Genomic DNA, 24127 nt, shown 5'->3' on the forward strand with positions numbered 1-24127 from the left:
TTAACCTTATCTATTTCTTTTATAAAGCACATTCTGTGTATTAAAGTTAAATATCAACATATGTAAATTAAGTTTGGGCTAACTAGGTTGAGTTCAGTTTGCCTGAAATAATCGTTCTTTGTTCTTAGTTATATGCACAGATACAAACATTAAAAGAGAAAAAAAACCTGAGTATAACACTTCAGTGTCTGTGATTCAGTGACAAATGCCTGAAAGTCTTATCTTTTTCATTAGAATAATGACGCAATGAAATAATACACACTGGCTTCTGCTCCTAGCATGTGCATTTCTGCTAAGGAAAAGTCACAAATGCAGATTTCATTTACTAAACTACTTGCATGCTTCCTAGGGATGTGGCAGGCAAAGAGAGAAAATAGATACAAATGTTTGGACTTATTTGCTAGTTTGCGATAATTAATATTTAGATGTCTGTCTTCTCTTGTTTTTAATATATTATTCATCTTGATACATGTGTTTATGTGTGTATGTTTGTGTATTCAATTCAACAGATGTATTATGCACCTACTATTTGAAGGTTCAGTGATAGATGCTAGAGGGAATACAAAGGTGAATGAATAGCAAGTCTTATTTTCACAGAACTTATAGATTAATTAGAGGAGATATATATATCTTTATGTTCAGGGAGAACTTAACCCAACCAGAACTCACGCTTAGAGGCAAACCTGGATCTGACATGAGGCTATTTATAGTTTTTATTCTTCTTTTATGTTACTATTCATACATTTGCTATGAAGATAATAACGTTTGATTATGGCACACTATCCCTGACTCCACGAGCGTGTTATTAAATATACACACATACATGCCAAATTACCTTTCTAAAATCTAAATAATTCTGAATTCTGAAACACATCTTGATGTATAGGTTTTGGATCCAGGACTAATACTGAACAGATCTGGCCTGCCATGTTTGATTGTAGCCAGTGGGAACTGCAGTCCAACCCACTCTACTTCCACATCTGGGGCTCTGTTGGCCTGGAGAAAGCTGTTTTTATATTTGCACAAAGAAGTTTTCTTCTGACAAGCCCTGCCTGGGAAGGGAACAATGGGACCTCAGGAGATAACTTTCTCTAATATGTTTCTTGAAAATTGGCTGAGGTTTTGAAGGAGATTAAGTTTGAGGTAGGACTGATCACAAATCTGATAGGGGAAGGAATGTGTGAAGAAGATTATAAGAAAGACTTATGAAGAATACTCATGTAATAGTGTTCCTTGAAACCATCCATCTAACAGCAATGGCAAGAAGGTAGCTAGAAAAAAAGAGAGAGAGAGAGAGAGAACAATCGTTATCATGGCAGAAAACTCCCATTTACTCCTTATGACAACAGTAGGAATAGAGCGCTTTTATTACCCCCATTTTACCAATTAGAAGATTCATATGTACTGAGGAATTTGTCCATGACTACATAACTGTGGGTTGTGACAGGAGAAATGTAACACAAGCTGATGCCACTTTAAAGCTAGTACTCTAACCACTATACTAAGTTGGAATACTAGACTGGGAGCATGATAAATCTGGGTTCTGTTGCTAACTGTGCCAGCTCTCCACAGCAATTGTTGCCCCTTAGGGTTGCAGAGTAGCGGGGACCAAAAACAAAACCCCAACAACAACAAAAACCAAGTTGTAGAGAATAGCCTCAAAAGACTGTTTAGTGTTTCGTGATGGAGAAACCAGCTCTGGTTACCCCAATTCTAACTGCGATCTTCTGTTTGGTTTCCCTACTCCTCAATAATAAATGTTAGTTAAATTCCCTGAACTCTGACTCCTCATCTTGCAAATGAAGTAGTCGGAAAGAGTAACATTGTTTTTCTTCCAACTCTCTTTTTTTTTCTTTTTTTTTTTTTTTGAGACAGAGTCTGGCTCTGTCACCCAGGCTGGAGTGCAGTGGCGCGATCTCAGCTCACTGCAAACTCTACCTCCCGGGTTCACGCCATTCTCCTGCCTCAGCATCCCGAGTAGCTGGGACTACAGGCGCCCGCCACCACGTCTGGCTAATTTTTGGAATTTTTAGTAGAGACGAGGGTTCACCGTGTTAGCCAGGATGATCTTGATCTCCCGACCTCGCGATCCGCCCGACTCGGTCTCCCGAAGCGCTGGGATTACAGGCGTGAACCAACGCACTCGGCCTCCAACTCTCTTACGTGTAAAAGTTTTTCACCAAGTCCATTACTTGACAAACTTAGGACAGGCTGGTTTGAAGTCTTATGAAAAGTTTCATCTTCTCCTACATCTTAAAATCTTTGGCAGTTTTCCCCTATGCTTTCTATTTGAAACTGTTGACTCTATTTTTATCTGTTGCACAACTTTTTATCTTCTGAGCTACCCTAGTTTTATCGTCAGAGCATTTCAGTATGTACAAACAGTCATATGATATTTATTTCCACATTGAATTAAATTTAATTTGTAGTTATATTTCAATGTCAGTTTGATTTTCTTATGTTTATTGCTTTCAAAATATTGGCTTCATTCATTCATTCATTTATTCACTCAATTTCTTCAAAACATATTGAGCTCCTACAGTGTTCCAGGAACTCTAAGAAGTACTCAAGATAAAAAGATGAATAAATCATGTTCTTTTGAAACTAATAGTTTACTTGGGTGTATAAATTAGCAATTGCCGGGGCAAGTTGTTTTTAGTACAAGTGTTATAGAATAATGAAGGCCAAAAAAGAGTATTTTTTAAATTATCTTTCAGTGGATCTTAAGAGGGCACCCCCGAGTTGGTAATTATCTGAGTGATATCTGGAAAGGTGACTGAGATAAGCCTGGTAAATTAGAACAGAAAGGGCATTTCAGGTAGAAAGAGCATTGTTTTATTTGTGTTATTTTATGTTTTATAATTATTGCCACCTCAATTTTTTTCATTATAGTTATAGGAAGACAGTTCAAAGTAGTGAATTGATCTTTGTTTCTCATAGTTTCCATAAAATTAATTACAGAGATTATGCTGGAAAAACTATCACATGTAAGCCATTCAGTTAATTTGGGTTCTCTTAAATTTTATATGTTATGGAAACCAAATAAGAAATGGATGATATGTCTTGGTTAAGTTATTTAAATGCTATAAATTGATGTCTATAAAATATATTTCCACTGTTCAAACAACTACACTATTAATAAAAATCTCCATGCTGATCCCTTGTTTAAGTCTCTTAGTTGCAAGCAGCAGAAGTCCACTCTGGCTGATTACTCAGTCTATTAAAATAAGCCTGTTTCAAAGAATTTCTAGGAAAAAAAAAGAGACTCCATTTGAAACTGAAATTTTAAAAGCAGTGCCACAAATCCTGCCATAAAATTGATCTGATGAGAAAATCCTTTGCCTTTGCCATAGAAATTTAGCCATTACACTGATAACTTGTATTGCAGGCATTTTGGCTCCCAAAGCTTAACTTTACTACAACTTATATTACCAAAATTAATGTCACTGTGGCTTTTGCTTTAATGGTCCCAACTACCTGAAATAATCACTTGCACATACTTAAACCCCTGAATTCATTCTACAGAGCAACACAATTATTTACTTTTTTTCCCACCCCAAAATCTCCTAGGCAGAGATACATGAAACCTTGTTTATTCAATAAATTCTTATTGAACACTTACAACTATGCACTTAAATTTTGTGAGCAAAATATGTATTTGATTTATTGTAATCGTTCTCATTTTAACATACATCAAAAGTGATATGTACAAGGTACAGTGGTTGGCCAAAGACACAAGTAGTCTTCCCATGAGTAATTGAGGTAAGCTTCATAGAGGAGGAGATTCTTCATTGTTCTTATATGATACATACATATATCAAGTCATCAAGTTATACACCTTAAATATGTGTATCTTAATTTATTTTCTGCTGCTATAGCAGAATATCCAGACTGGATAATTTATAAAGAACAGAAGTCTATTTGGCTCATAGTTGTGGAAGCTGGAAAGTCCAAGAACATGGCACCATCATCTGACATGGGCCATCCCACAGCAGAAGGCATCACGTGGTGAGGAAGTGCATGTGTGAGACAGAGAAGAAGGAAGCTGAACTTACGAGAAGCTCACCCCCACGATAATTAACCTACTCCCTCAATAACAACATTAATCCACTCATGAGGGTGGAACTCTCATGGTCTAATGATCTCTTAAAAGCCCCAACCCTTAATACTGTTAAAATGGCAATTAAGTTTCCAATACATGAACTTTTGGGGGATAAATTCCAAACATTGCAATTAACAATTTAAAAAAGTAGTAGCCTAGCACAGGGAGTAAATGCATCATAGACAAAGGCATTGAGCCAGAAAGAGAATATTATGTTCAAGAGCCTGTAAGTTTTATTTTGTTTATATCTCAATGTTAACATTTACCTTGTGCCATAAGTATCTATTTCAGTATATTTTTTCTCCAGTAGTTTGTGAAAGCCTATTAGGACAATTTTTTTGTGAATACTAATATCCTAATGTCATTATGTAAAGCGAAAATATCCCTTTAATAATCCAAAGGTAATCAATGATATAATAGGTTTTTTTTAAGCAATTGAAGTTGTTCTGCTGCAGTGTGTTTCTGTAATGTAAATTAGCTCATAAATGATTGATAAATAGGGAATGCTGTCATCTAAATGTAGAAGTTGCAATTTTTCCAGCAAGTTATTGATTTTTACCACAAAGTAACAGCAGCTGAGTGCAAAGTATATTGGCAAAGCTGAATGAAATAAGGAACAGAGGAACTGAATACTGTCCACAGGCCTATAGTTTCTCTTGGCACAGTTTGGCAATGTACACCGGCTTAGACGAGCTTTTCCTCAATATTTGTGTATTCCTAGCTCTTCAACATTTTTCTACATCCCTTTTTATCAAATTACCTACATCACACTTTATTTTGAATGTAAATTGCTTTATTCAGAACAGCATTTCTTTAAATATTTTAGAAGTTTAATTTTTTAAGTGAGATATTTTAAATAAATTTTATTATTATTTTTATTACTGGCCTGGTTATATTTTAAATTGTCTGGCCAACCCCATTTTCTCCATACGGTTGGTAATATTAATGTGTGATTTTTAGGACTACGAGACTTTTCTGGAATTCTTACATTTTGTGATTTCTGAAAATTGTTTTTATGAAGAAAAACAGGGAAATCATTCATGAAATATTTTCAACAGCATCATGTGGAAGGAAAAAAGCTTTTCCTCCCTATTTAAATAACAATCCATGAAAAAAATTAAGAAGAAAATCTACTTGCCGTCATTCCCCGGGCAATCCAGTTAATCTACTATTCACACAAATGCTTTCAGATAGATCTTTACCCCCACAGTAAAGCCGTATCCAGTGCCAAAACACAGAGTACAAAAACAAATAAATGTTAGAACAGTGAATAGCAATGTAGTCCAACATTTTGTTTTGATAATTGGCACATCCCATGCAATAAATTTCTGGCACCATTCAATTCAGCTGTTACTCTTGTGCTACATTTTTTCCTCTGCTGTCTGTTGCTTTCTGTCTTTCCAATTAGATTTCAAACTACTTAAGAGACATATTTTATATTTCTGTATTTCTCAGGATTTAGCAAAATATCAGACAGAGTATGGGTATCTGAAATTTGTTTTCTAGTTGATTCGTAAGTTGGGCTGACTTGCATTAAACTTAGAGAAACAATTATTGAAAAGAGTTGCCTTTCAACACTCGAATTAAAAGCAGACAAATCAAAGTGAAGGAATATGACCCATCATTCACTCATACATAAAACATTTTGTGGTTATCTCTTTGGGTTTTAGAGGATATTACTTTCTTATTTTGTCTCTAGGTCTAGTCCCTGCTAAGGTTAAGAATTTCAGAGAGCTACAGAAGAGTATTATGCCCCCTCTGTGTTGACAATTTTCTTTATTATTATAGACAAATAATTGTTTCTGAGGTTGTTGGCCTGAGTCACATTTCTCCTGGTAGAAAGGCTTTGTTTGTGTGTGTGTTTTCTTTTTTTCTTTTTTTTTTTTTCAATCCCCTTGGTAGAAGAAAAAATTGCTTCTCCTTGGTGGCTGTATATTTTCATCAAGCCAAGAATGTCAGCTTCAAAAAATAATTAATGCAGCAATTATGGCTTCTGTAGGTGATTAAATTGCTGAAAACATATATTGACACGTTGCATCTTTTTTTTTTTTTTTTTTTTTTAGGAGTGAACTAGCATTCTCCATACCCTTCCTAGTCTTGTACTTGGTTACATTTATTTGCTTGAGCAAAAATAGGACAATTATATAAATATATATGGTCTAGGTAAGTGTGTATGCTTCTCAGTCATGACGTTGATGTCTCTCCATTATTATTTCTAAGCAATGCTGGAAAATCCCAGTCACATTCATTTTGGATTGCATCTGTATAAATGAAGGAATCCTGGTGAGAATATACCTGCACTTGATGATGTGAGATTTTGCCAGTTATTTCAGGACACATTTCAACCTTATGATACCTTTTGTTAAAAGCCTTTGAAAAGAGAGATTATTTGAGGGATTTAAGGCTATTCATCATAGCCCAGAGACAGATGTGCTTTGCTGGACAGCTATAATACACCATATGGTTAGTCACGTCAGCATATGTACTGGAAGAAGGACCCTCACAATCTAGTGACCCATATGTAGCTACAAATTAGAAGAGAAAATAAAATAGACATGTTTTATTATACTTATTTTAAATTTCACTGAAATTTCCCTGACATTATAAACTAAAATTTTCTGTTAGGTAGTAAATGCAGAATTACATATCTTTATAGTAGCCACTGTTATTAGTGAATTGTGCTGGGCACCAAGTTTTCCTGGCATATTGCACACTCCAAATTTTCTGAAAACCCACCTAATTAGAACAACTGAAAAGAGGTGAGCTACTACTACATTATTTGTTAAGGTTACAGTACCACGATGTTTCGGAATTGCCGCAAGAATGAGTCATTATGTAATACTGTCTGCAATTGACTCTGTTTTCTTCTAGTTTTAAATGTTGCACCAAAGGAAAGAGCATGGTGCCTTTAGGAGACTTCTTAAAATCTCTCTATCTCAAATTTCTCAGTATCACTCCATCCCACTATGGAATGTAATCAATGGCAACCATCAAAGACACACAGCAGTCATAATTCTTGGTGGTCCAATAAACCTCTCAGTCAACTCCAGCTTTCCAGCTGGCCTATAGATGGATGCCTTAAATTTCAACATTATACAACCCAGTTTTGTTAAGTATTGTCCCTGGTATTCCATTTTGAAATGCAAATGATGTCCAATAACCATGAATGCCTTATCTCTTAGGGCAACTTCGTATCCCATTTTTATTTCTAAACTGTGAAGTTTGCGGCAGAATGAGTAAGTAGAAGGAGTGACACTGAAAGACTAGTGGTAGATGGAACCCAAAGGCAAAGTACAGGACATGGGAGAAACTGCTTTCTGTCTTTACTCTGTAACCTGAACTTGCTTTTTGTTGGCTACCATTTTTTGGAAGATTAGCTGCCCAGAGAAAAGGGAACTCTCTTGGGAACCAGAAGATTTGAGTATAAGATCTAGTCATTAGTTGTATGATTAATTATTTGTGTGTCTTTGTCTTTTGTTGTTGTTATTAGTGTGGTTAAAAAAGAAAGTGATAAGCAATCCCCCATTTAATGTACTGGAGGTAAGATAATAGAGAAATGGACTTCTATTTCACAGGTTGTAAACTGATGTCCCACTGATAACTTCGGCTCACAAGATGGGCTCTTTTTAGCTTAAACACCATCTAAAATGTTTTTGAATCTTTAGTTTAAAAAATTGTGCATAGAAATGTGTATATTCTGCTTCTTATAAAAAAGCAGAAGTTCTGGGAACACTGTGCCGAGTTGGGTGGCTGCTGTCCCTGTAGAAAATGAGTGCTCTACAGGTCACCATCATCACCATTCTCTGTTATTTACACCTGGATGCCTTCACTCATTTATGTTACCTACATGACCACACAGGCTTTTGAATTTCTGATTTTTGAATACTTGTCATGGTATTACTATAAAATGACAAAGTAGAGTAAGAATGGCTTAGACATCCAGGAAAATATGAAATAGAATCATGGAGAATATTTTCTCCCTCTTATTAACTCATGTTTTCTTGAATTCAAAATGGAGAATGAGAATGTTTAATAATGTTAGCATTCATCTCTTTCTTTTCCTACCTACTCTGAAGCCATGACACATATCTCTAGTATCAAAGAACTGTTTGCTATTTCTGGTAGGGTCCATGGTGACAAGGCAGAATTTGGAAATGCCCACCAGGCCGAAAAATACAGAACCCTGTCTTGCAGTTTCTCAAAGGAGAAGAGCATCAATATTGTCAAGCTTAAATTGTTTTCTTTCAAACTAAAAGCGAACATGTGATTTTGTTTCATTATTATTAAAGGCATTTATGAAAAAAGTCTTTGCATAATGAAATATTTGATACCAGTGTTATAGCCAATACTCCTGAGAAAAGAATAAGCCTGATTCCTAATCATACTTTGTTATGTATTTTAAACAAGAAACAAATTTTATTAACTTTACTAAAAAAATGTAAATATAATGCCTTTGGTTCATAAATGAACAATATGGCTGTGACATTTTCTCATTTTTTTTTAATAAAACTAATTCTGTATCCTATTTTTGGAGATATAATAAAGTTTTATGCATTTCTTCCATTTAAAATGTTAAATATCAACTGGAGTAAAGAGTGGCAAAGAACATGTAAAAGGAATGGACGTGTTATTTCTCTTTCCACGTATTTAGATTTAACTTTTCTTCTTTGATTATTAAAAGGAAAATCTTATTAATATATTTTAAACATTTTTAAAATTATAACAATTTAAATCTATAAATTCCCTTCTAAGCAACACTTTAGCTGCTTCCCACACATTTTGATATGTGTTAAATTTGTATTCTCTTTAAAATTTTTTTGTAATATTTTGTGATTTTTTTAGCTATAATTATATAAAAGTATGTTGACAAGTTTTCAAAATTTAGGTTAATTGCCTAGATACTTTACCATTATTGACTTCTAAATTAACCCTGTTGAGGTAGTAGATTTCAACTTTTGAAATTGATTGACACATGACTCATGTTGTGACACATCTTTATGACCTTTCCACGTGCACCTGAAAAAATTCTGCTTTCTGAAGTTGTTGAGTGTAAAATTCTGCAAATGATAATTAGTTCAAACTACTTTATAAGGTTGTATGTGTTTCTGTATCTTTATTGATTTCTATTTGCTTAATCATTTATTTAGATTGAGAGAAGAGTGTTAGAATCTCCAAATAGGTCATAGATTTGTCTCTTTCTACCTTTAATTCTATCTAGTTTTGCTTCACGTATTTTGAAAATCTGCTATTACTGCGTAATAGTTTATGATTGCTGTTTCCCTGATGAATTTACCTTTTTTATCATTATGGGATGACTTTCATCAGTTTTTATAATAATCTTGACTTTGAATATCTTATCCAATGTGGCTACACCAGCCTTCTCATGTTCATTGTGCAGAGTATGCCTGCTTGCTTTCTTGAATATGCGATCTGGGCTTTCATTTCCAAGTGCCTGACTCTTCTATGGTTTTAATGGAAAATCCAGCATGCATCTTCTGCCCTTCTAACCAAATGGATTCCAGTCTCTGCCCCTAGCAGTTGAAGTACCTGCCTACATTTCTTAGCCTTCTAGCTTTCTGCCTTTTAGGGATTTTCTGGAATATTTCCTATTCATATTCAGCTTAGAGGTCAGTCAAGTATTTGATAGGAGTTCAAACTCAAAGTGAGAGCTTCTTCGGCTGAGAGGTTGTCCCTGGATTCCATCTCCTTCCATTTCTAGCCTTTTTGGGAGCCCTGAGTTCCTTCCTCTGACACCCAAGCCACTAAGCAGTAGAGTTTTCTGTTTGAGTTTTAGCAGGTTTGTACCCCACGCAGTGAGGATTGCCCTTGAGATATATAAATCCACACAGATGGATCTCAACAGTTTACTTCATTCAAGAGTCAATCCCTAGTTTCAGCCTGCTTTTGATGACTCAGTGAGTTTAAAGTTCTTATCTGTAAGACAATGTGTCCAAAAAAAATTCTACACTCCCATTAATAGAATTGAAACCGCCTATACTCTAGCGGCAAATTTACACTCAGATGGTTGAAAGTGAAATGTGTTAAATCAGTGTTGTTGCAAAAATTCAAAGGGAATCCTCTATCTCCCTAGGTTGTGTGTAAGTTCAAATACTTTTGTGTATTACTACAATTGGTCACACAGCTGACACTGTGTGCATAAGATAACAAAAAAGTCCACATTTGTTCCAAGGAAGGGAACTAGCAATACTTATGATCTAAGAAACAGTTATTCCTTCATATTTCCAACACGTAAATATTTGTACTCACTCTGCTAAGTGCTGGGGAAAAGTGATAAACAAGTAAGGCAGAAATCTTTATTCCTATGACACACTTGGAGGAGATAAGCAAAATTAAATTAGATCAGACAGTCACAAGTTATGTGAAGAAAAATCAAATAAGGCATAAAGAGAGATGGACAAATCTATTTTTTAGAAAGTGGATTCAGGCGTGGCACGGTGGCTCAAGCCTGTAATCCCAGCACTTTGGGAGGCCGAGGTAGGTGGATCACGAGGTCAGGAGTTCAAGACCAGCCTGACCAACATGCTGAAACCCTGACTCTACTAAAAATACAAAATTAACCAGGCATTGTGGCATGTGCCTGTAATCCCAGCTACTTAGGAGGCTGAGACAGGAGAATCACTTGAACCCATGAGGCAGAGGTTGCAGTGAGCCGAGACTGTACCACTACACTCCAGCCTGGGTGACAGAGCAAGACTCTGTCTCAAAATATAAAAAATAAATAAATAAATAAATAAAAAGAAACAAAGAAGGGATTCAGAGAAAATATTTCTGAAGAGAAAGCAGAGGTATGAATGAGGTTGGGGACAAGCCTGGGTGAAGTTTGGAGAAACATGCTTCTAAGCAGAAGGGACCACAAGTACAAAGGCACAGAAGCTGGAATGGGAAAGAGAGTCATTGTGGCCAAATAGCAGGGACAATAATGGAAAATCACTGAAAGGGTCATTCCCTCCCACCAAGAGCACACCCATCAGTTTATCTCCAGGTGCCCTACAAAATTATCATTTTCTCTATTTTTTCTGACATGAAAAAGGTTGGGAAGCACTGCTCTAAGATGGCTCTCAGAACACTTAATTTCATCTGTATGAAGACTGCATCTCATCGACAGGTCAGATTGGCTTGTCTTTTAGAATGAAGAATTCTTGAAGCAATAAATGAACTTACAATTCTTTACAAATATACAAGGCATCTAACATCAGCTTCTTCCTTTTTCTCCCTTCACTGGATTATTTTCACTTACCAAAATTTCCGGACATACATGATCGCTAGCAATCTCTTTCTATTTCTGTTTAGAGGAAGACTTTGAACTAAGAAGAAGTCAAATTCTAGCATTCATGTCAACATTCTATTCAATATTTTTATGTTTGACTTTTAGATAGAATGCATTTTTTCCCTTCCACTTAAGTCAAACAATCTTCATATTCTTCCTGATTATGGTGGAAGCTCTGGAAGGTGCTGACAGTTTGAAAACAGTTTAAATCTAGTTGCTTTTTCAGAAAAAAAAAAATCCATTTTCTTCTGTGCTGCAAGGTTTATTAGGTAAATTTTAAGTTTACTATAATAAGAAAAATAACTTATTGCTTCAAGTTGAATAGCATACTTTTCCTGCAACTTGAGAATATTTTAATCAGTAATATTTGTTAAATAAAAAAATTATTTATGAATGCCCACATATAGGTTGTGTTCACATTTTCCTGATAGATATAAGCTAAGAATGTCCCCATTATTCAAGTAGCCAATAAATGTCCCAATTCTGCTGACAAGAAACTAAGAAATACATTTTGTGTTTAGGAGGAACTGATACAATTTGCAGTCACTACCTGCAGGCAGGCACACCTGTAAACACCTGCCTTGAGACAGATCTGTGTTTTAATAGAGCAGTAATAGTAGCTTTCTCTCTCTCATATATGGAAATATAGCTTCTAAACCACAGTAGCAGGGCTAGGCTTTGATTTTTTTCCCCAGTATTCCTAGTGTTTCAAAATCAATTTTCTGAGTACCTATTAGGGGACAGACATCCTTTCAGTCAGTGAAAATAAATAGATGAATGTGACATATTCCATTCCTTCTCTGAACTGACAAGAAGTAGGAAAAAATGGATTCAGATACAAGTTACGATACTAATTCTCTTTGACAAATGGCTATAGTGAAACTGTGAATCTAAGTAAAACAAAGTTGTAGAAGTTCAGAGGTTCTATCTTAGAAGAAAATGGCCCTGGGAAATGTATTTCTACTTATTAAATTAAATTAGATCAGACAGTCATAAGTTATGTGAAGAAAAATCAAATAAGGCATCAAGAGAGATGGAAAACTCTATGGGATTTCTCCCAAGAAAAGCTTCCCAAGGTGTGGATACATGAGCTGTTTCTTGAGAGTAGGCGTCATCAGTAGAGAAATTGTTTGGATCCATTATAGACTTAGAAAGTAGTATGAGAAACCATGGACACCTGGTGTTTTCGAGATGTTAGTATGATCAGAAAAGAGGTGAGAAGGAGAGGTTAAAGTCAGACTATCAAAGTCATCGAGTGCCATGCTAAAGAGTTCCAGATTTATTCTGCAGTCATGGAGGACAGCCAGAGATTTTTGAATTAATGGGAAATAAGATCAAGTACTATAATTTTGGAGGTAACCCTGATGATAGCATCTTGAAATAGCTACTAAAAGGGTGACTCAACTTGGGGCCTCCAACAGGATAGGTCCAGATAAAAAGCGTGACATTTTTAGTGTTAGTTCTGTTGGCATACAAGCATACGTTTAGAGATTTCCCATAACATTGGAAATTTTTACATATTTTTCTCTCCCTGAAGTTTATGATACATTCTTCAAATTAAAAAAAAAAAAAAAACCTCAGAAGACTTAACAGTCGATATATTGGTCCTATATTTTCTAATTTAGTGTTTCCTGGGCTTATTTCACCACAGCTCTCAGTGAGGACATTAATAAAAGTGGGAGCTAGAATGAAAACACTGTTCTATGCCAACACAGTAACAGAAAAACTGATGAATGTAATGTGCCAGACATGTATTCAACTTGATTGGCAGGTGACATGTTATTTACTCCTCACAATAACCCCAGCCATCAGTAAGGTATACACTATTGTGTTCCAACATGCAATCCATGAGAAAACTGAGACTTCAGGAGATGATGTCGCAGAAATAACAAGCAGTCCCGCTAAAATGTGAACACAGGAAATTTGACTGCAGTTCTCTTAATAGGTATTTTTTTTATGCTATCACCCCCTCCTTTTGCCCCAACTTGTGCTCCTTGGGACACACACACACACACACACAAAAGGAATAAGTAGAAATACATTTCTTTTTTAGAAAAAAGAATTTTAAACCTTTCTGTTTCCTACGTATGCCTTTGGAAAGAAAAGAATTCTAAACAATGAGCTTTGCTCATTGCTTTGCCATGTATTTTCATCACATAAAGAACACCCTGGAACATTTTTTCAATTAGGTAAAAGAATTTCCTTCTTAACTACTATCTTATTCTTATCCTTTTTTTTTTTTTTTTTTTGAGACGGAGTCTTGCTCTGTCGCCCAGCCTGGAGCGCAGTGGCCCTATCTTGGCTCACTGCAAGCTCCGCCTCCCGGGTTCACACCATTCTCCGGGCTCAGCCTCCCGAGTAGCTGGGACTACAGGCGCCCACCACCAAGCCCGGCTAACTTCTTGTATTTTTAGTAGAGACGGGGTTTCACCGTGTTAGCTAAGATGGTTTCGATCTGACCTCGTGATCCACCCGCCTGGGCCTCCCAAAGTGCTGGGATTACAGTCATGAACCACCGCGCCCGGCCTTTTTTTTTCTTTTTTTTTCACATGGAGTCTCACTGTCACTCAGGCTGAAGTGGAATGGCACCATCTTGGCTCACTGCAACCTCCACCTCCCAGGTTCAAGTGATTCTCGTGCATCAGCCTCCCGAGTAGCTGCAATTACGGGTGTGTGCCACCATGCCCCGCTAATTTTGTATTTTTAGTAGAGACAGGCTGGTTTCTACTAAAGAGACATGTAACCCAGTTTGGTCTTGAATTCCTGACCTGAGGTGATCCACCCACCTCGGCCTCCCAAAGTGCTGGGATTACAGGCACAAGCCACTGCGCCCAGCCTTAACTACTATCTTTCTGTCATATTAAAATTGTCTTAATGACAGATTTCCAACACTTGCTTTCAGTGTTTGGAATTTCCCTAACTTGGTGCTCATTCTTTTACTCCATGCTTAATTCCAGACAAATCGTAGTAGCTATGGGCTCAGCAAATCAACTATATGACTCTTTATTTTCAGTGTTTTTGATATCACTGAAAACTTTTCTATAAAATAAGTCTTAAAAGGTTTAGGAATATTTATCAACAATACATTTTATAGATTCTCTTCATGACTGGGAAGTTATCATGAAGAAGTGAAGAATTAAGGGGTTCAAAACGCATTATTATCAGCCCAAGGAAACAGAGGAATTGTTAAATGTAATTAAATTGTGGACTCTACTGTCTACGCTTTGCCAGAAATTGTCAAAAAAAATACCCACAATAATAATAATTGTGGAAATTTATTTGGTGCTGGCTGAACATGGTGGCTTGTGCCTGCAGTGGTAGCTACTCTGAAGGCTGAGGCAGAAGAGTTGTTTGAGCCCAGAAGTTTGTGGTTGCAGTGAGCTATGATCATGCCACTACACTCCAGCCTGGGCAACAGAGAGATGGAGCGAGACCCTGTCTCAAAAAAATGGATGGATGGATAGATCGATTAGATAGATAGATGATTGATAGAGAGAGAAAGAGAGTTGCAGTGCTTTTCACAACATCAAGGAAAGTGTTACACTGGTTTCATTTTACAAACAATAGACTCAACCTAGGAGTCATGACTTAAGTAGGCATGTTAGAAAATAAGGCAGCTAATCTCTAAGAGTTCTGTTTGGTGATGATCCCAAGTCAGGATTCATCAAGGATGCTTCTTTTGTCAGAGACGTTGCTGTCTGTGCTACAAGATGATGGGATTTGGTGGGGCTCTGGGTGCTGGCTTGGAGACATACATGGATGCATTTGGGCAGTTTCCACTTTTGACGAGGGCTTGTACATTTGTCCAGAACCATGTTCTGCTGACTTCTTACGCTGCTCATCACTTGCCTCGCCCTAGGGGATTTTTGTCAGTAGCAGTTAAACCGCTGGCAGCTTTAAGTATTCCCCATCAACCTCAAGCTATTTTGGGGCATGTTCCTGACACAGTGCTGCAAAATTCTCACTAATAATCATTTATTCTTCCATTAGTTATGACATTTTCTCTCGGTGTTACCTGAACTCTCTCTAACACGCACACATGCATACACACACACAATATACAATGGAAAGACAGTCATTACAGAAACAGGGATTTATTTTTTAGATTGAAAATAAAAGTGTAAGTTTTCCCTTAACTGAACCTGAAAATCTGCCTTAGAATAACAAAACAAAGTAAATAAACTAAATATTCCCTCTAAATAGTTAATTCTTCTCTGAAGGCTTGAGTTCTGGCATCTGCCCTTACCTCACCTCCCAGGTTCTGGGTCAATATACTAGAAGACATTTTAACCTTTCTCTGCTATTTCATAGATATTTCCAAACTTGTATTACAAGTAAGGTTATTTACTAGTTATCTTTCCCCTTTTCATTTTAAAAAGAAGAATTTTAGCCATTCAAATAATTTTCAAACTATCGGTTAGGTTCAGTGTGTTGGAACAAAATCACAATTGTTAAGTCAGTGACTACAAAGGAAATCAAAGCTTTATGAGTTTCTCCTGATCATAGTAAAAATACGTACTTACTTGTGTGCATTTCTTCAGCCTAAGACTATATAAGGCTTGATATCTGAATTAAACATAAGAAAAGTACAATTTTTATGTCTTCAGACATCCATCAGGCTGATCTTGTGCCTCTGTCTGAGTTGTTACTGAGCATTAGATTAAGAGATATTCTTTCTGTATTCAGACTTTTTAAGAACTACAAAGAGAAAAAAATTGATAGATTATAGAATAAGATTTTATGACTGCTCTTTCAAATCCAAACCCAATGTTTAAAATACCATTCTTTTAGTTGCATTGTGAAAAAGAAACCACTATGTTTTGGAGAGACTAGCACCAGCTGAATGAATCAAAGAGAAAAAGAATTTCAAATGTATCGCAGACTTGAGAAAATGTGGGCCGGGCACGGTAGCTCACGCCTATAATCCTAGCACTTTGGGAGGACGAGGCAGGCAGATCACCTGAGCTCAGGAGTTCAAAACTAGTCTGGGCAACACCATGAAACCCTGTCTCTACTAAAAACACACAAAAAGTAGCCAGGCGTGGCAGCGTGCGCCTGTAGTCCCAGCCACGTGGGAAGCTGAGGCAGAAGAATTGCTTGAACCTGGGAGGCGGAGGTTGTAGTGAGCTTACATGACGCCACTACATTCCACACTCCAGCCTGGGCAACAAAGCGAGATTCTGTCTCCAAAAGAAAAAAGAAAATGTGATCATATTATAAATGGACTTACATGCCACGTTAGCTTGGGAAAAGTCATTGTTTATGTGGCCTTAATAAGACTTTTAACAAGTTGTGATGAACTTATCAGTTATAAAAATCATGAAAGTCACAGTAGTAGGTAACAAAGTTAGACAGGTGATAAATGAAAACCCAAGAAGGATATATCAGCTGCACAGCTAAATATTTATTAGGTGACCAGTAACAAAACATATCACCTGCCATAAGGGTAGATATTTTAATTGGTGAAAAATATTATTTTCTGACTGCTAGTGAAATTGTCATATAATACCCTGCAAGAAGAATTTGTTCTAGAAGCACTCCCTTTCCTACTTTAGAATTCGTTTGTCCTCTCCCTGTTCTTAGATGAAGAAAATGCAACACAGTAACTATGTTCTATGATGCTTGTTTAAGGTGGTGGAAACCAAATCTAGAATCAAATTACCTCATGTGATAAAAGTTTGGTCAGTGAGTTCTCTTCTCTTACTTAGACCAAGTTGCACAATAGAAAATAATTTATCAGCAAAGTACCACAGAACTTCAAATTCAAGTGCTACTTGTTTGGAAGGTTAAGGCAGGAGGTGATGATGTGACTTTTTAATAATATTACATCACATTATAGATAACAGATATTTTAAGCTTTTAAAATATTATTTATATTTAACAATCTTTACTTCTCTATGGAAATCATCCTTATTGTCTGGTTCAAAGAGAAACATTCCCACATGGCTGGTTTTATATTTATTCAATCATTACTTAGTACTTTAGTCTCTTTCAGTATCATATTTATATATTGGATCAGTGCTTGATATAAATATTTGTATAAGGCAGTTTCTTCTTTATCATGTCTTAGAGAATGGTCATTGCTGCCTTTCCTTCTGTTTCCCTATTATAATTACTCAGGTATGGTGCTTGAGAGCAAATACTATGAGGGAGGAAAAGGGAGTGAAGAAGGGAGGGAGGAAGCGAGGGAAGAAAAGAATGAAGCTGGAAAGGAAGAAGGAAGAGAGGGAAGGACGGACTAAGGAACTAAGGGAAGAAGGAGGGAAAAAAAAAGGGATCACTCTGATTGGTTCTTATTTATCCCAAATATTTGTAGTACTCAATTTATCAAAAAAATTAAGAATGCCAGTAGCAAGTTTTGGGGGGATAATCTTGCTAAATCTTCACCAGAGTAAAAATATAAGGAAGATATCATTTTAAGCCACACACTTCAGATTTCAGCAAAATTCTACCCCATTTTCCAAAATGCAACGGCCCAGTATAAGGATCCCTTTTTCCTCCATCCTTCTCATCCCGACAGCCTTTCACCCCTTTCATACTCCTGACCACTTCATTTTCAGCAGAGCCCCACAGGAATAATAGCTTCTGTCATAAGAAGTGGGAGGAATATGATGTAATGCTCTGGGTAATTTTGTTAAACCCACTTAGCACCTAATCCACTCAAGTCAAAGCTGGTGCTGGAGTTATCACTCACTGGACTGGCTTTGTGCGCAGAGCAATTCAATACCCACACATCTTCACAAATTACTGGTACGCGTCTTCAGACAGTAGGCTGCAACAGCTGAAAAAGATACCTCTTCAACTCCTAATTTTCTGTATTTTTATTTCATTCTTAACACCTCTTTGCAGACAATTAGCTTTTCTCCCCTTTTCTTTCTCAGACTATTTTAAATTAGCCCATTTGAGGCTGATGAATGAGCCAAGTTACAGCCCATGAAGGAAGAACTAGCTGAATGCTAAAATGGTGCTAGTTGCTAGAATGCAATGCAACATATTTTATTCTCGGAGGCAAGCAATGGAATATACACGTTTACACATTTTCAAGATAATTTATTTAACTAAATGTGAGACATATACTTTGCATTATTGAAGAACTACGTAAAGACCCCATAGGTGACTGGGAATCTCTTTCTGGGTACATTTCTTGTTTTTAAAACATGATTAACTTTTTTTTTTTTTTTTTGGGACAGGGTCTTACTCTGTCACCCAGTGCAAGAGTGCAGTGGTATGATCATAGCTGACTGCAGACTCAATCTCGCAGGCTCAAGTGACCCTCCCACCTCAGCCTCTCAGGCTCAAGTCACCCTCCCACCTCAGTCTCCCAAGTAGCCATGCCATCATGCCCAGCTAATTTAAAAAAAGTTTTTTTACAGACAGGCTGTCCCTATGTTGCCCAGGTTGGTCTTGAACTCCTGAGCTCAAGCATCCTCCCACCTTGGATTCTCAAAGTGCTGGGATTACAGACATGAGCCACGCACTTGGCCTGATTAACCTTTTTTAATAAGTCTTGTTGCTTAGCACATTGCTTTTTCTAGTGTGGATTTCAATTCTTATAAAGATTCACAGTGACAATGTCAACCATGACATTGTTTTGTGATTATTATTATTATGTTAAACAGAGAGTACTAAGTATTCTAGGTATCTCTTTCCTCCATAACTCAGAACCATCATTATGAAGGCCATCATTATATTCTACCATATTATAGTAATGCCTTCACAGACTTTTGAGATCCTCTGTCCTTTCCCTAAGTCATAGATTGCAGTACTAGTTCTATCTTTCTCAAGTCCCATCACTGCTGTCTTCTAATCTGCTATAGTGTTTTACATACAACTGCCCGAACTACTGCTCTTCTTTCTTCCTTTAGAGTAAAACTCAGGGCCTCTGTGACAAATATTTGCTACTCACCAACAATTTCTATCTATTTTATTTTTGTGACCGTGCCCTGGAAGGGATTTGTCAAATCTTTGTAGATGTGGTCAATTTGGAGATGTCCACTCCGAAAAAAAAAAAAAAAAAAAATCGAAGAGCCACACTAAACAAGAAACATCAGAGGTTCTGAAGAATGACTCACAGGAGCTTTGTCCTAATTTTAAAAACTCAAGTTGATATAAAGTAAATTTTGCATCCACAAGGCTTCCTAGCATATTACCCTCCTAAATTGTGGCCATAGCAGTTAAACATCATTCTAAAGTAATTATATAATGCTGCGGTTTGAATGTTGGTCTCCTCCAAAATGGATGTTAAAATTTAATTGCTTTTGTAACAGTATTATATTAAGAGGTGAAACCATTAATTGTTGATTAGGCTGCGAGGGCTCCACCATCATGGGTGCTGTTATAAAAGGGTGAGTTCAACCCCTTCTTACTCTCTCACCCTCTTGCCTTCCTCCATGTGATGATGCAGCAAGAAAGCCCCTGCTGGATGCTGGCATCTTGAAGTTGAACTTTCCAGCCTTTAGAACTGTGAGCCAATACAGTTCTGTTTATTATAAGTGGCCTATTCTCAGATATGTTGTTATAATAGCCCAAAACAGACTAAGACATGTACTAATCTAAAAGCTTAACAATATAATATGTTATGGATATTTATGATATGAAACTTTTCATTTACTGATCTCAAAGCAGAATAAAAATAGTTTCAGATTTATGTATTTATTTCTCTATTCACCTAGCTCGAGTGTCCAAATTTCTAAAGAACATTGAATAATTTTATTGAACAAAGTGGGTTCGTACTTAATGGTATTGTCACATGTCACACACACACAGATCTATATTTTAGAGTGGGGTTCACTTTTATTTTCCTTAAAGGGCCAAATGATAAATATTTTTGTCTTTGCAGGACATATGTTCTCTGTTATAACTACTCAACTGTGACATTATAGCCATAGATAATAAATTGTCTAAAACTTCATTTATAGACTTTGAAATTTAAATGTTATAATATTTATGTGTTATGAAATACTATTCCTTTGACTTTTCTCAATCATTTAAGAATATTTAAGTTTTTCTTAGCTCACGGGCTATATAAAAACAGGCTATGATCCCGATTTGGCTCAGGGACCAGTTTGTCACTCCTGCTACAGAGAGCTTTAACAGCAGTAGAAATGGCATGCTAAACTCTCAAGGTTTTGAGACATCTGCACATGACATCAAGCTTCCAGTGAAAGTTTTGGTCTTTGATTATTTCTAAATACATTGGTAATTTAAAAAGAGAAAATCTAAGAATATTTTAGAGTTTTTACTTGTTTTTCTTTTGAGTATTGTTTAGACCACAGCATCTCAAACTTTAATGTGCCTGGGAATTACCTAGGCATCCTGCTAAAAGGAAAACTCTGATTTGGGTAGGTCAGGTGTGGGGCCTGAGACTCTGCATTTCCAAAAAGCTCCCAGGTGCTACCAGTGTTGCTGGTCCTTTGAAAACTCTTTGAATAGTAAGGACATAGAACACAGTAAAGAAAGCCCAATTTGACTTAATAAGGGATAATAATAAGTCTATGCTGGTGACTTTCAATGAATAAAATGTGATGCTTTTAAATGAAATTGCACAGCCCTTGAAAAATAAAAGCCAAAAGGTATGAAAAAATAGTGATAACACATTAAAATGATATAAAAGCCTTCACCAAATAAAATGAGTTGTACTAAAAGCCTAGAATACTTAACTTATTAAGCAGCAAGTATCCTGGCTACTACCAAAAATATAGCTTTTCATCCAGACCACATTCATTCAAACTCTTCAAGTATTTTTCATCTTTTAGGTAGATTATTTAACACTTCCCAAGGCAATGAGGAATTCAGTAAAAACTATAAAGTATAAGACCTATTAAAACTTGATATATATTGTGTAGGCTTACATGTTGCATTTACTGTGTGCATACATAAATATGCAAGTATGCATGATGTTTAAAATGCATTTGGTCTGAGGATTTTTAATGTCAAGTTTCAATCCCATGCAAATGAAAAGGGCTGAATACATAAACCTGTCAAAATCATGATTTTAATGGAAATGTCAAGATACCTCTGAAAGCCAATATAATAATCCCTTTTATGCAGCACTAGGAAGAAGCCTATGATCCTAAAAGAACTAACCTGTCACCCTGCACTATCCGTTTCATCCTATTACCATCCTCAGCTCCATTATCTAAATGACCAAGCACTCCTTCAATTCTAGGGCTAAATGATGTCATGACATGACTATCATCACATTTATACCTCACAAAATTAGAAAGGTTATTAAACATAATTTGACCTTTGGCATACTCTAACAGAATCTTGATTTTTGCTGTTTTCTTTCTTTCCTCCTTTTCCCCTCCTTCATTCACTCGAATCTCTCATTTCAGTTCTTTATACTCTCTTTTCTTTTTTCCTTTAAAATAAACTGTTTTCCACTTATACCGACATCATGTCACATGACAAATCTAGGATTTTGGAAGATAAAATTTTTATTACAGTGCTTTCTTTAAAGCTACCACTCAGGAGAGAGATGTTGCTTCCATTCAAACCTAAATTCAATGCCAAGTACATTTGCCCTTGAAAATTTTCTAAAGCACTGGGTGATGTGGGGTCTGAGGTGTCTCATGGTTTTGCTGTTACTATTGTCTTTAACTAGCTTGTACTGCAGTAGAGAAGGCAATTAGCTGTGTTTATCTTTGTTGGCACACTCTGATCAAAACAGTCAAGGAACAGATGCTTCTAGGTGGACAAAGGTCAGGCATTGGGTATGTTGGACAATTGAAAAGGAAAGAGTATTTGTCAGAACCTTTATAGACTCCTGAGCTGTAAAACAACTTTTCCTTTAGCATTCTGAGGTATTTTCAATAGATTAAACAGAAATCATTATGTTTTGTAAATGCTTCAAAATAAGGTCAATGAGCTTCCTTCTTTGTATTGCTTCTTGTCTTTGTACATGCTGACAAAGAAGCAATAAGCTTCGTGTGTGTGTGTATGTATGTATGAATGTATGTATGTATATGTGTATGTATACTTTCTTTGTGTTTCAGTGTTAATTTGTTTTATTCTAAATGTATAGGACTCTATAATATACGAACGAAGTTATCTGTTTCAAAGCCTCCTCAACACAGAATCTCAGCTTTTAGGCTCCTCCAGCACATTTGTTAGTTTTTAGCATTCTCCAAGCTTCCTGTGAAAGTCCCCGATGACAGTGGCTTCCCACCGCAGAGACATTTTCACAATTAATTTCCATTCAAGAAAGAAGTCTCCTACACTCAACTCACAGCTTCCTGTTTTCAGTTTGATTTATTATGTCATTTATTTACACTCAGTAGCTATTTATTGAATACCTACTACATGATGAAAAAACAGTTTCTGCTCTCAAGGAATTTGTAGTCTGCTAGGGATATGGGCAAGAAAATGGATAATAAAAATATGATGTGATAGGCTATCTTTTAAATCTATGAATCAATCAATATATATTCATGAAATATAAACCAGGGACTGTCATCAAGCCTTTATTAGACATAGATGTGGCTGTGGATATAAATACAGACACACATAGAGTTATTGGCTCCAAAGAGTTTGGAAACCAGTTGGAGGAAAAATAATAATATAAAGATAAAATAATAAATAATAATATAAAAATATATCTTGTTACAAGATAATATATATATATAACAACTGTTACACATTCTCATTAGAGGCAGAAAGTTCATAGGAAATTAATCCTTCTCTAGTAAGAACAGTTTTCTTACCTAGTGTTCAATATTGGTAATAATTCTTTATTTGTTCCGTATTTTCTTGATCACAGAATGAATAATATATCTCATTATGCCATTTATTTTAAGAACTGACCACAGATGTCACTTTGTTTCTTTGCTCTTTCCTGATCTTTTTTCTTTAATTCACCTCACTTTTTGTAAGATGATTGTATTAGTCTGTTCAGGATGCCATAATCAAATGCCAAAACAGGATAGGCTGGGTGGCTTAAACAACAGATATCTATTTTCTCATGGTTATGAAGGGAAGAAGTTCCAGCTCAAGTTGTCAGCCCATTTGGTTCCTGGTGAGGGCCCTCTCCCTGGCTGCCTTCTCATTGTATCCTGACTTGGCCACCCTGATTGTGTGCACACAGAGAGGGAGAGAGAGAACACGTGTAAGTTCTGTCATGTCTCTTTTTATACAGACACTATTCCTATTGGATCAGGGCCCCACTCTTCTGACCTCTTCTTAATCTTAATTATTCCCTTAGAGGCAGCATCTCCAAATACAGCCACAATTGGGTTTCGGGTTTCAATGTGCCAATTTTGTGGGAAGGAAGGTGAAGACAAAAATAGTGAATTAGAAGTATCAATATGATTAGTTAACTATCTGGCATAATATTACAGTTTCAATATTTGAACTTCCCAGAAACAAGACCAAATGTCATCTTCCAGTTTTGTGTTTCAGTTACATGGTAGGCCTGTTGCTGACAATTAACACATTTTCTGGTAGATAAAATACCGATTATCAAAAACAAAGCATACACCATGGAGGAAAGCCTAAAGAATATGAATCTCAAAGTCAATAAATATCATAGATATGTGTTGTATCACTTTAACAATTAGGAAAAACTAAGCAATTTATTTTCTGTACTGGCAGAAATGAAAATACATATTTTTACAAATGCTTGCTTACTAAATATATTGTAGTTTGCCTCATTCTACATAATTTATATAAACTATATTCTTCTTAAAGTTCAAACTTGGATTAATGTCTGATGTGTGAGGTTGTCCAATTCATATTCA

At 36.1% G+C, this 24127-nt stretch overlaps 1 long non-coding RNA gene and 1 pseudogene across 1 annotated transcript in view; one reads left to right on the forward strand and one right to left on the reverse strand.

Annotated features, from left to right (window-relative positions):
* Window positions 1-24127, forward strand: part of LOC134739620 (uncharacterized) — a 439770-nt gene that overhangs the window by 265597 nt on the left and 150046 nt on the right. The gene's annotated exons all lie outside the window — the stretch shown is intronic.
* LOC129036829 (large ribosomal subunit protein uL30-like) overlaps window positions 1-24127 on the reverse strand; it is a 49536-nt pseudogene that overhangs the window by 12503 nt on the left and 12906 nt on the right.

This window comes from Pongo pygmaeus, chromosome 4 (genome assembly GCF_028885625.2).
Source record: "Pongo pygmaeus isolate AG05252 chromosome 4, NHGRI_mPonPyg2-v2.0_pri, whole genome shotgun sequence".
Taxonomy (NCBI): Eukaryota; Metazoa; Chordata; class Mammalia; order Primates; family Hominidae; genus Pongo; species Pongo pygmaeus.